This window comes from Paralichthys olivaceus, chromosome 15 (assembly GCF_024713975.1).
Source record: "Paralichthys olivaceus isolate ysfri-2021 chromosome 15, ASM2471397v2, whole genome shotgun sequence".
Taxonomy (NCBI): Eukaryota; Metazoa; Chordata; class Actinopteri; order Pleuronectiformes; family Paralichthyidae; genus Paralichthys; species Paralichthys olivaceus.
The window spans coordinates 12,685,569-12,699,959 of NC_091107.1; the positions used below are offsets into that span (position 1 = coordinate 12,685,569).

A 14,391-nucleotide genomic window follows, 5' to 3' on the forward strand; every position below is an offset into this window, starting at 1 on the left:
TATGGACAAAAAAACTACGCTGCTGTTCCCCTGACCTGTCCATGTTCACAAACAAGCATTCCACCTCCCACAGAAAAGCTGAGGAAATGGCCGGGCAAGTCCTTATAAGGAAAACAAAGGGAGGGGGGGGAGAGGATGGTGGTGGTGGGGGGGTGTCTGTGCAGTGTGTGGAAATTGGAAGGCCAGAATTAGTGGGAGGTAAAGCTTCAAAGGCAAGAACACAGCCCCCACATTCTCACCAGCTCAGGGGGATGTGGCGCCAGTGAACCAGAGCCAGCTCCGCAGCCCCTCAGCCCCATAGTTTCAGTTTCTCCCGCTACAGCACTGACCAGGGTCCGGTTTCTCACAAGCATCTCATCACTTACTGCATCTCTGCTCCTTTGTGGGTGAATGCATCACAGTACTGGAAAGAGTCATACATAGGGATTTTTGTTGTTTTATTTATACTGGACCTAAAAAGTGTGATATATGCAGTTCTCAGCTATGATTACTTTGCTGTTGTTGAAGTTGCTTTTTCAGTGAGACTTTAACTGAACTCTATGGCAGCCGTGCATTGAGAAAAGTAAATCTGAGAAGCTGCTTGTACAACATTATTTCTTGATTAATCGTGGCCTGGGAGAATATCCAGCTCTGATCCAACTGCTTCATCAATGATCCAAATACAGTAAATGTGCTAAAAGACTTGAATAGTCCACATAATTAATGAGGTGGCACATTATCAATAGATGGAATAAATTAGCTCTCAAATCAGCTACAAAGTGTCAAAGTTGGCAATCGCCCCTCATAAAAACAGTTTCAAAACTAGAGGGGCACTGAGAGAGCACATTACTCCCCCGAGCTCAACAGTCACCTTACATTCAATCAAGCTGCACCAAATTTCTCACACTCCTATCACTTCCTTAAATGTGCCTGATTTTTTTCATCAAGATTCATGAATTATTTCCAGGGAAATCAGTGAAAATGTAAATAAAAACGGCCTATAAAGGAAGTGAAAGAAAATTGCTGGATCTGCCCTGTGATTCGGAACTGCACTGCAATTTCATGGGTTCTTTCCTGAACCATACCACATCCTTCTACCAAGTTTCGTAGAAATCCATTTAGTAGTTTTTGCGTAATTCTTCCATAACATACATACACATACAAAAACCTCCTTGGTGTAGGTAAACATCACTTATCAGCTGTAATATAATTACGCACTCTTTTTGGTTTCCTCAGTAAAATAAGTTATTGTCCCATTCATATAAACGACAGTTACTTTCATGTCAGGTTTTAAGGAGGGTTTTATTTTCACTGTAACCGAACACATCCGCGCAACTAGAATGACTCGCTGCTATAATTAAAACAAATGTGACAATAGCAATCAGGGTTAGGACAATATAATGGCCGACAGCTGCCCTGTGAATTGCAATACAGAAATGAATGAACTAATTTTAATTGATTAGCATGTAGTGCTAGCTAGACAGTGTCCAGTGTGTAAGATTTAGGTGAAAGGGATTTTTGGCAGAAATTAAATATAAAATAATCAGAGTGATGTTTTCACTTGTGTGTTTCTTCTAAATTGTACAAATTGTTGTTTTCTCTACCATAGAATGGGTCCTTTATATTTAAATACTTTATATTAACATGGAGGGGTGTCCTCTCTGTGGAGGCCGCCATGTCTTTTACTGTCGTCCAAACTGGACAAACTAAAACCTTTTTGAGTTTTCATGACAACTGAAGTTCACCACATGTTTTCTTTCATGTTGGGAAGGGGAGGGTGAGATTAGGAGTATTCAGCTGCAACATGAAACTTCACCTCTAGATGTCACTAAATTCTACACACTGAACCTTTACTTGAGTCCATTCCTCCACCAAGGACCAAATTCCACAAACTCATAGATATCAGTTCACTATTTTTTTTCCATGCATTATTCTCTGAGAAATCAGCAAAAATGTTGACAGCCCACTTAAACCCAATAACATCTGGCTCTTGTCTGCGATGGGAATAGATACAATAGGAATTCACTCCCATGCAGGTTTTTATCGGCTCTGGCTACGATCGGCAGTGATGGAAACCTGACACCTGGGTTAACGTGCTAATTTCAGTTTTTTCTTCTTTATTTTGATAGTCTAGACACTGCACCTTTATCTTAGCAACCTCATGACACACATTGAACTTCTGGGCACGTAGATGGCCATGAACATTTGTATAGTTGTTTCTTTAAACCATGAGAACAATGTGCAACACAGATTGTTTTCTTTGCATCATGCACGATGAAACACTGGATTTCATTTGCTGGATTCCACTGGATTTAAAAATCCCACGAATACCCACTCATTTTAGCGTTAGAGCTCAAGACCAAAAGGAACAAAAATTCCTGCATCTGCCCCTGATCCGTATGCACCAATATTTAATGGGTTCCTCACTGACACATACCACATTGTACCACATCCACCAAGTTTCATGGAAATTTAGTCAGTTGTTTTTGCACAATCTTACACACAAACAAATGTACAGGGGTGAAAATATAACCTTAATTGTCATGTTTTTTCGAAGGTAAACATCATATTAAAGGAGCCAATCTGGAATAATAACCAGAAGGTTGTGTTTACACTGTGGCTGAAACTTGTGCACCCCACCACACTAGTAGGTCTGGTCTACCACACAGGGTAACCAATAAATCACATTCCTCGTCTGTGTGTGCACATCTGCAGTTCATCGCACTGATCTATCAGTAACACTCTTTCCCTCATCGTCACCTCATAGTCTTTAGCTGATCACCCTCCTCCACTTCCAACATCGAGGCCCCTCAGATCCCTTCACCTCATCCTACAGAAGAGCTTTATGTCCTAATATGAACTGTCTCCTAAACCACAACTGCCTCTGCTACTCAGAGAGCCACTGGTGGAATACTGATGATACCAGATAATTGGTGCTGTTTGGTCATTTAACTCTGTTTTACTCAATTTCCAGTGATGTTAGAGAATTAATGCTGTGGTTGGCATTCCTTGCACCACTCAAAATAAAATAGCAAATATCTTGTTTCTTGTTAACCTATCTGCACTAAACCTGCTGCACAGGATTAGGATGGAGACAGATATCTGCATATAAATGGTCCTGATGATCAATATAGTCTAACAACTGTGTGATGGCTGAGCATAGGTGTGGCCTGAGAGGCACGGAGCAAACCAAATAATTGGTGGCTTGATCTGCAGCAGCACTTCCTATCACTATCACTATGAGAAGCTTCTTTGATGCCTGATTGTCATTAAAAATACATCTGAATTGGTTTTGCTTTGGTGGAGAATCAGTCCAGTTTTTATGGTCAATAAACCCTTCCCTAAAAATATTGACAAGCTTACATCGCTTTTAATCGGATTATAAATGTTGCAGTCCATTCAGTAAAGACGCTTATAGGGAGACTTGACAATAATTGGAGCATGTTTTGTTGACTCAGCCGAGTGACGTCACTTTGTGGACACTTAGTCAGCAGCAGCTGATCTGCAGAACATGAGAATTTCAAACCATTATGTTTGAATATGGAAAACAAAATGTCATGTAGAGATTCATTTGTGTGGGAAGTTTTTATCATGGAACCTCTCTTCACACATAGTGTGGCTGCTGTTTTAGTGATCATAAAGTTTATACCAAATTTTTTGAAACAGCTTAATGAAATGCAAAAGTCGTTATTTGCCCCTAGCATGTAGATTGTTTAAATCTAATATCTTTCATAAAACTTGTAGCTCAGTGTCAGTGCCCTGAGATGGAAACTCAAAGGTACAGTACAATTTTGGCAAACGCTGTAATTCGCTTTTTTGCCAAGAATTAGATAGAGAAATTTCAACACTACTCATGTCTGTGAGTTGAATATGAAACTATGATCGGGAGCGGATCTGCTTTGCTTAACTCTGGAAAATGTTGGGGAAATATGCTGTGGACATTTTCCGGAGTTTGCTTTTCACATATGAAGAATGCAGCATAAGATTGTCTGGGTCAGAAATGTTCACAACCGAAGAATGTCCAGAACATTTTGGCGAGAGGTGGCATCTGGTTGGAGCATGCAGGAGGGAGGACATGAGGAATACATTCCACTGCAGAAATCATGTGTTTTTGACACCAGCGTCAGCCCCATCACCAAAAGCTCTTGAATCTTGTTTCCAAGATTACATCTTCGTCTGTGTCTTCTACGTGGATGGCTCCTCTTTTCTCATCCTATATTCTTTTTGTTCTTCTTTTTATTATTTTTCAGCTTTGCCTCCGTCGCATCTTACAAGTATTATCAATGCAAATTTTACTGGGGTATTGGCGGGAAGAGTTCCGGAAAATGTCCGGAGCAACTGACCTGAACATTTGCATTCTTAAATACAGCCCCTCAGGAACATTTTAGTAAAATGAGTACATGTCTAAAAGCAACTAAATATATCACAGGGATCACATGGAAACAGATTGCTTTGATATTTCCAAAATTAACTAAATCTATCTATTAGCACCTCTGGAGCTCACATGTTTTGTCCTGTTGTCCAATCTGTTCTAAAAACAACAATTCACCATTTAACTGGGGTTAAGTGCAAAACTATTCATTGGTCAGGACCAGCTGCTGTGCAACCAGTGGAGACTACGTGGAATATTAAATTAACTTTCAAGTTTAAATCGCCTATAGTCCTTTAGACCAAAAAAAGATGAGCACCTCCAAACAGCCACAGTGAGTTTTGTCAGTATTCTTGACGAGCGTGAACAGCTCAGCTGACGTTCATATGCAGTTCTCAGCTTATAACGGTTCCTAACTTTTAACAGTTAACCTTGAAAAACGATATATCTTTTAAACAAGATTTTTCTCCACAGGTGCCATATTGTGGTGAGACGCAAAGACAGATGACTGTCAGTCCACAATACAGTGACCACACTCATGGATGAATGGTTGGTTCAGTCTTTGACCAGTTTGATCAATAGGTGATGGGGGTATGCGTCTATAGCCTGTGTGTGTTGTTCTAGGATTATAGGACTATAATCGAACTAATTTCTGCAGCTATCCTTATCTGGACATACATTGTGTGCAGCCTAACTCAAACCTTAACCCTATGATTAACCATGACCAGTTCATGCCTAACCTCAACACAATTCACACCTAATCTTAACTAGGAACTCAGAAATGATGTTTGCCTCATAAGAAGTGTGCTTTGGCCCCCATGAGGTCTACTGGTCCCAAAAAGATCAGTGTTTGTATTGGAAAAGGTCCTAAATGAGTACAAACACACACGTACACACACACACAAACACACTCACAATTCACATTGACATAGCCTCATATTACCTGCTCGGGACACTTATGAGTTCAGTGCAACCACATCAATGAGCTATGACTCTCTATGGAACATTTACTTTCAACCCTGAATTATTTACATTTTTAATTAAACTAACAATTTGCCATCTAATTGAAATCACAGATCAAGTCTGACAGTTCATCTCTTTTAAACCAGTCAAGCTTAAAGTTTCTATTTGGAAACTATCAGACGCATTAGAAATGTGTATGTTGTGTCATTCACGAGCACAACTCTTGAATAAGTTTTCCTTTACTGACGTCAGTTCACGCGCAGGTGCCAGGCGTCCACGGTCATCCCTTTTACAGGATGTGATGGAACAGAGCTGTGTTAATGTCCTGCAGGGTTGTGTGTTGTTTGTTTTGGAGCAGCTGACTTCACCTGGAGAGACGCGAGGGTACACGCACGGGCGCAGCGTCCAGACGCGCTGTCTGACTGCGGACTTATCGCTCGTCTCCGGCGAGCAACACATTTCACCCCGTTCCTCCCACCTCCTGTCGACTGACTGACGCGCGCACACACTCGTGCGTGCACACGCAGACGCACAAGCGCAGAGGAAGTTAAAACGCGTGGTGACAATGGACTCGAGGCTTCATCCATTGTCCACAACCTGCCGACTCTCGTTCTCCCTCATTAGACTGCGCGCACGAGAAAAAGTTGGAGAAATGGAGCCGCGCCGTGCGCACTGAGACTTCAGGTTATTCACGAACATATGGAGCAGTCGAGGCAGCGGCAGGATACTGCTGGAGGGTCGCAGGGGGGATGAGTATATAGTGAATAACCGGATATAGCACGGTGAAAGGTACCTCGGAACTTTCTCATAAAAAGATGGGTTTGAGAGATTGCGGAGAAATAAGAAAATGATGAAATCTTGATTTAAAGGATCTAATTAATAAATGCTTTTACGCGAGTGGAAAACAGTGATATCCGTTCACTTAATGTCTGGATGACAGCGGATTAAAATAAAAGTTTCAATTAGTGTCACGACCAGAGAGTGTGTGTTGTCAGATGCAGACATGATCCCGCTGTAATGATCGTTTCTTTCATTAAGTGGCACCATCAAGTTCAGTGCGCATTATTATTGAACAGCTGATTCACAATAAAAACACTTCTCCTGGCTCCACATCCGTGCTGGCGATGCGTGGACACTTGAATGAAATAAAGACGACATGAAGATTGTTCCTGAAAAACCGAGAACAGCTTGTAAAATACCCCCTTCACCCATGCGCAATGATCCACCCAATCTCCGTGTTTAGAGGGATACGGCTTCATTATTGTTATTATAATTACAGTTATTAGAGTGAGGGGATGTCTACTAGAAGGCTTTTGTGTGGACTCAGCGGTAGCAGCACGGGCGCCTTCCTGCAGGAGCAGCATATGGTCTGCAGCCGCACATTAGAGGATATGTATCCTCACGCACACAGGAGCCCCGGTTCACCCACTTGATCCTATAAGAAGATGACATCCCCAACTTTCAGCAGACTTCAACAAAGTATGATCGCCCCCCCACCACCCTCACCCTCTCCAGACCTCTCCCCTCCTCTCCCCCCCTCTCTCTCTCCCATGTTATCTGCATATTTTGCTAACACGGGCCATTTTATTCGCACCTACCAAAGCCGATCCGAGCGGAGGGGAGGGCTCCCTCAGTCCGAGCGGTCCGTCTCTCAGCCTGCCGTGCAGAATGGTGACAAAAACCCACAGGGTGGAAGGAAAGGGGGGGGAAAAGCTTATTCTCCGGAAACACAATCCCACAGAGTGGCTGTCCGTTAATGACAAAATGTGGAAAGAAGAAAAAAATAATTCACCAGTCAGTTATTTTGGGAAAAGCGTACTTTCTCCGAGGCTGAACGCGTGGGTTCCCCCAGCTTCCTCGGTGCTCGCAATCCCACCTCTACATCCCCGCTCGCACAGAGGAACATGCAAACACATTTCATAGATTTTTGGAGCCTCGCGGAAAAACCGAAGTGGACTTCCAGTGCTCGTGTGTGTTCGCGCGCTCCTGCTCTCTCTCTCTCTCTCTCTCTCTCTCTCTCTCTCTCTCTCTTTCTCTCAGCAGCTGAGGCCAGAGAGAGAGAGAGAGACAGAGAGAGAAAGAGAGAGGGAGAGAGGTGTCAGTGTTTAACTGTGAGCTGACACGAGATGACTGTGCTCTGTCTGTGTGTGGTATTTTTTTATTAAATTATACTGTGGCTCAGATTATAATTTGTCATATGTCACATCAAGGTTTTTAGATCAACAAAAAAATATATGATGGTTGTATTTCTCTGAAATGTAAGAATATTGTTTTAAAGGTTCAGTGTGTGGAATTTAGTGACATCTAGAGGTGAAGTTGCATGTTGCAGCTGGATACTTCTCATTTCACCCTGTCAACATTTTTGCTGATTTCTCAGAAAATGGAAAGAAATAGTGAACTGATATCTATGAGTTTGTGGAATTTGGTGCAGTTTGAATGTAAGGTGACTGTCCTTGGTGGAGGAATGGACTCAATTAAAGGTTCAGTGTGTAGAATTTAGTGACATCTAGAGGTGAAGTTGCATGTTGCAGCTGAATACTCCTCATCTCACCCTCCCCTTCCCAACATGTAAGAGAACCTTTGGTGAACTTCAGTTGTCATGAAAACTCAAAAGGTTTTAGTTTGTCCAGTTTGGACGACAGCAAAAAAACATGGCGGCCTCCACGGAGAGGACCCCCCTCCTTCTTAATATAAAGTATTTAAATATAAAGGGCCCATTCTATGGTAGAGAAAACAACAATTCATACAATTTAGATGAAACAAACTATGGGAAAACATCACTAGGTTTATTTTACATTCAGTTTCTGCCAATAGATCCCTATCACATAAATCTTACACACTGAACCTTTAAGGGGTGAAATCTTTGTCACATGGTGGAGGGTAAACACAAGTCTTATTCTTATTATTGTCAATTTCATACAAGAGCAATACTTTCACATTGTATTTATTTTGTTTACATGGTACATATTTCCCTTTGTTTATACTATATTTTTACTTATTTATTACTTTGACTCAGTGTTATTATCATTATAACAATCATTAATATCATTATCATTCATTTCAGTGTCATAAAGTTGCATTACTGTTAAAATGTATATTCTGTCTACATTTTATGTTCCATATTTTCCTGTGTTTGTATTGTGTGTTAATGGTTTGTGTTGCTTATTTGTTCTTACTTCAGAGAGCAGCCCCCTCTTCCTCTCCCTGCTCCTCCTCCTCCTCCTCAGCTCCAGAGTCCAGTCCACCTCTTCGGGCCGCCCCTGTCTGCTGGCAGGCGGCCAACCTAAGTGTGTGGAAATGACACCACCAGGGCGGCAGAGATTTTCCTTCATTTCTCTCCTTCCCGATCGCAGACTGGCTGACATTGGCTAGAAAGTGGAGCAGCTCGTCAGGGACAATCAATGCGAATCGATCGAGCTGCGCGGCTGAGGCTCCAGAGCTGGAAAATATCGCGGCAGCTGATGAGAGAGAGGGAGGGAGAGAGACACAGAGAGTGAGAGAGAGAGAGGAGGGGGTGTTCTACCAACTCTGCCAGTAGCCAAACAACCTCCCTGCAAACAAATATGCTCTGACTCTCGTAAACATGACACTTATCTCCTTAGTAAATACTAAAAAACACGCAAAACTGTCATCGTCCAATTTATCATCCAAATAAAACCAAACAGGTCAATTTATATTGTTCTACGTTTATAATTATTGGAAATGATGACCTGAAATAGAAAACAACTTGTGAATGATACACAAGGCAGTTTTACTCGTTTTCTGTAACTTTCTAGAATTGTAAGATGTAACTCTCAAATGTAAATTTATAAAACAATATGATCGCAATCAGAAAAAAACCTGTAAAATAATAATAATGATATTAGGCAACTTTACATAGCACCTATCCAAACAGTCGTTGCAAAGTGCTTCACGAGTGGGACAAATAAAAACATCAAAGGCCAAGAAGTGAAATAATACAATGTCATTTAAAATCAAAGGCAGCAAAACCAGAAAGAAAACGGGTTATAACATGAATGTAGAATGTACAACAACACCTCCTCCATATTGATTATTTTGTATTAAGTTAGTTTGCAATGTGATTTATATTTATTTGGAGAAATTATAAAATGAAATATGGAGTGAACATAATCAACCCTGTCCTAAAATTTAAGAAAAGCCCATAAAAGAACGTAACTCATTCATCTCAATGATGGGTAACTTCCTGGTTAAGATCTAAATTGAATACTTCTCAAGATATGATGAGTAAAATGTTTAAGGTTGTGGAATATAAGTCACTTTCTCCTCAAAGATGTGGAATTACGCAGCAACAACAACAGAGGACATTGGTACAAGCAAGATGAGCAAAGCAGAAAATCTCATTTTCAAAAAGTTAATTTAAGCCCCACCGATCACCTCTGCATTCACACCTCCTCTCTCCATTTAACACTTTTTTGTAACACTTGTAAGTGAAAAGTTGAAGAAAACAAATGACATGTTAACATACATTCTGCTGCGAAATGCCATGTTGACACGTCAGACATGATGCTATAGTATCTTCACAACCTTCACTAGCATTTTAAGTGGTAGTACAGTGGAACAAGGATTTTTCTACATCATGGGCCATAAAGGGGCCACAATTTATAAAGAGGGGCCAATTATAGGTCTACCATCCATGCACAATTCCTCATTTTTTCCCTGTTAGCTCTATAGCTTGGAGCAAAGCAACACATCACTGACTATATTTTGAAAATTGTTCCTTGCACATTGTGTGCTTCAAAAATAACACTTAATAAATACATGTATTGTTAGTAATTAAAGGCTACTGGGAAGACAGGGGGAGTTTAAGGGCCAATCAGATTTAGGGCCAGTGCCCCCCTTGCCCTGCCCGTGGATCTGCCCCTGTAAAGTGGACAATCACATTCTGTCCTATGTACAGAAGAGGAGAAGGTGTTTTGAGATTCTTTTGTTGTGAAATATGACAGCTATGTGAAACATTTTGAACTAAGACCCTGGATGTGACACTGATGTTTGACAGGTTAATGTTAAACTGCACACTCACACCTTTACCTTTAGCTGCATCTAAACAACACACTGCTTTGCACAATTCTTTAGCACTGAGTTTTTTAATGAATACATTTTCACTGGAGAAAATCGTGGCCCGATTCATGACTTTCATTTAAAAAGTTGCATGTGTTTGCCAAGGTTTCCTTCAAGTGATATTTTGAGGTGGTGCTACACAGTTCATGTGATGTTAGTCAGGGCTCTTCTGTTCTGCTCACTACTCTCTTTGAAGCATTCGCATTAAGCCCACTCAATGCTCGATCAATCCAGGCAAAAACGCTGATTCCCAGAATTTGACTAATTTGAAGAATGTTTGATGAATGCAGCCACAGAGCCTTGTTGTCATCCAAGGGAGCTGTTATCATCAGGTGAAAACCATTGATTGCTACTTAATTACCGTCAAAAATGATTTAGAATGAAGGTTATCAATTTTAAGATGTCTGCTTGTTAGACTTTGACAATTTAAGATAACAGCTTTGTATTTCACTGACTCTTTCCACAACCTGTTTATTTTATAGTGACAGAGCATGTTAATGAACATCAGTTAAAAAACACAACATGAGAACATGCCAGTTTCTAGCAAAAAAGCTAACTTACATCTATCGTCTCTAGGCAGGTAACAAACAAAGACAGATGCGTTACAAGCAACAAAACCCACTTTCAGGCTAAAAACAGGCTAAAAAATTAATATATAAATACACGGACAATGTAACATGATGCAACACTGCTATGTAGCTAAACCAGGTTTTGCTTTTTGTTAACAATTCCAGAGATACTCCACCTCTCTTCTTTTATCATCTCTATTGTCAACAGATTCTGGAGAAATCAATAAGAGTGTCACTGGTTTCTACATTGACTGTATGTTTCCAGTTTTTTCTGTATTGTTTTACACAATGTCTCATATAGTTATATAGAATTAGACACAATGAACAGAAATCATTTGGTTTCTATAAAACCCACTCTGACCACATTCTCGTGCTCTTCTGTTTTAATCTGCTTCTCCTGTCTTTCGACCTTCTACAGTCGTGGTCTAGAAAGGCAGGAATATTAAACCTTCGCACATTTTCACGTTGGATTCGTACATGTCTTTCACAGGTTGAAAAGAGGGTCACGGAGAGACAGCATGGGAGAGGAGAGGAGTCATGCATGGATAGATTGGAGCAAGAAGTGACTCTTGGACATGTTCTGGTGGGTGCACTGAACCCCGGAGGCTGCAGCTACACTCGGCTCTTTGTTGTTTTCGTTCTGCACAGGGAGGCAGGGTACTTTCCTGAGCTGGGGAGGAGGATTAGCGTTGCGTGGCCTCCATCCCCAGCTGCACACATGACCGGCACCGTAGGAAAGCCCCCGAAGATGGCCCAAAAAGAGGTACGTAAGGGATGAAGGGAGCAGAGCGAGACAAGAAACATCAGCTTTCTCCAACACTGTGGAATGTTGCAGGCCCTGTATAGTCTCCAACTGATCACTGCAACACACTCTTCACACCCCTTTATTTTTGAGAGGCTGACTTGTTGTTCTGCTTCAGCTTACTCTCACAAATGTTCTTTTCCCTCTCATTGTTCAGCAGCACAAATAAAATCCTCCTGTTGTCTTAATGCTATTTTGAGTCCAGAGAAGATACTATTTAATCATTCTTTAAATGATAAAATTGCACCTACTAAATTAACCCATGTTATTCTAATCGTGCTGAACATGAAGTAATAGTTCTACACTAAACCAGGTTCTCCCTGTCTCCCCTGTCTCCTCTTGGCCCAATGCATTCTCTATAGATCATCTATACTTTACAGTACTGCTGTACCATACCATTCCGTACCATGCCATAACATACCTTACCATCCTATACTGTGCTGTACCATATCATGCCATAAATAAGGACTTATTCAAAACATTTCAACTTTCAAAATGCCACCAAATTTTTTTTTCTTAAAAGAAATAAGTGTTTTATTGACAAAGTCATGCAAATCGCTTATTTTGCCTGAGAGCATGAAAAAACTATTTTAGCAATTTAGTTCTGTTGCCTCTTTCTTCATTTGCTCGCAGGCTGTGCCTGAAGAGAAATACCTCCAATCTCTAACTCAACTTTAAACCACAAATGGACGCAACTATGGGAGATTTTGTAATTGGTCCTTTCTAGTACAGTTTGTTTAGGGGTTTTTGCCATTCACACAAACATCCAGAGGCTCAATTTGAGGTTCAGTATCTTGCCCAAGGACACTATGGCATGCAGATGGGGAAGACTGCGATCAAACCCTAACCCCTTCTGGTTAGAGGACAACCGATCTACCACCTCAGCCACAGACGGCGGCGGTACTGGTGACTATCATCTAAATATTGAATGAGGGCAGATCTTCTAGAGAAGAATGGTGTCCATACTGCCTGTAGAGTTCAGAGACTTCTAATAAATGTCATGGCTCATTGAAACAGTTCTGGTGACTCAACACATCACCAAGACACATTATCCTGGTTTTTCCATTAGTTAAATCTGTATAGATTTGGCCAACATTTTAAATTCATTTTGCTTAATACTTTTTGCATTCACGGTTGAAGTGCAGTTTAAAAGGACTAATGAGATTCTTACGCTGTGGAACAGTTCGAAAAAAATTAACTCATTATAGCACAAATGAATCCAGATTACCTAATGTGGAAGAGAGGAAATCCAAGTAGTGTTTTATACCCTGAGGACTTTGTACATGGAGGAACACAGGTATCACGTAAATGTTATAAAACATGTCATTAATCAATATGACAGTTTTGATTAAGATACTTTAGAAAAAAGGGGATGCATTAATATACTTGTGAATTGTTGGAATTTACTAGCCGGGACGTTTTTGCTCGTGATGTAATTGAGTCACATACAATATGTCTTGTGATTAAATTAATTGCTTCTGCTGTTGACAGGACATATAATTAAGTGTGAGTTAATTACATGGGAACGTACAGCTGGATAAGCCACAGTGTGTCGGAACAGGACTTTTCTTTGTGCCATTTTCTCCTGCCCTTGTGCCAGGACGGCACGCCAGCAAAAACAGTGTTTGAAGCAGGGGTGGGGGGGTCAGAAGTGTCAGCAAATGTAGCTGCCAACAGGTCACTGGTACTGTAGAAATGTTTTTAAGTAAATCATATTTTATTTTCTTCCTTCTTAACAGTCTGCTGCTCTAAAACCATGCAATGTAATGATTTTTAGGCAGTAAATTAAACTCATTATGAATTATTATTTTTCTGTATAGCACAATAAAAACAAAAGGTTCAAAAATGTGGTTTATTTGGTCCAATTCAGACCAAAGAACAAGAGAAAGGTACAATCTATGTATTTAAGGTGACCCCTCCACATTAACTAACTTAAGTCTACCACTTGGTGATTGGACCCAGACTGCCCCTTCCACTTGATACGGTGGAGAACTATGACTTGTAATGAAACCTGTACAACTCTAATATATTGGGTACTTCGCGCTCATAACCCTAAATCATATATATTAAATGATCTGATCTGCATCAATTTGAGATGTATACTTTGTTTAGTCTCTGGTTTTACAGTTGTAAACTTCTTAACGGTTTTTTTATACATGTGGGCATATTGATGTATATATTAGTTGTTGTTTTCCTTTGTATGTGTAGTTGTGTTTATGTTTTTTCCTCAAATTGTTTGTCCTTTTGTTACTGGATGTTTCTTTTTCTTTCTCCACTATCCCATGTTAATTTGATATACTTCTCATTTGGGAAGATTTGATCTGTTAAAATAACAAACTACTAATCATAAGAAAAGGAGAAAGGCACAAACTCCAGCATCGTTTCCTTTGTTTTTCATTACTCTCTCTGGTTTATGTGGCCCAGCCATATTGGCAACTTCAAGGATATCCCACAGGCACCTATAGGAAGGCTATTGGACACTCGGCTATCAATTGAATCTCTAAAGTGTTATGGATTTTGTGATGTGTTTTCCTGTAGAGCTTGAACAGGCCGGAGTCAGTCGCACCTTTTGTGCAGGTCTCATTGTTCCAAGCTGCCTGATGACACTGTCTCCATGATATCTGAAGATG

At 40.6% G+C, this 14,391-nt stretch overlaps 1 protein-coding gene across 7 annotated transcripts in view; it reads right to left on the reverse strand.

Moving 5' to 3' along the window:
• cxxc5a (CXXC finger protein 5a) overlaps window positions 1–14,391 on the reverse strand; it is a 57,236-nt gene that overhangs the window by 13,886 nt on the left and 28,959 nt on the right. Inside the window, exons 1-2 of one of the 7 annotated variants that reach the window (XM_020085357.2) lie at window positions 7,104–7,297; window positions 6,910–6,967 (exon numbers count right to left, since the gene is read on the reverse strand). The gene's annotated coding sequence lies outside the window, so the exon portion shown is untranslated. Of the gene's footprint in view, window positions 1–6,905; window positions 7,298–8,487; window positions 8,770–14,391 lie in introns of those variants that run through there. The other 6 variants (XM_069539539.1, XM_020085361.2, XM_020085359.2 and 3 more) reach the window with 6 other exon arrangements.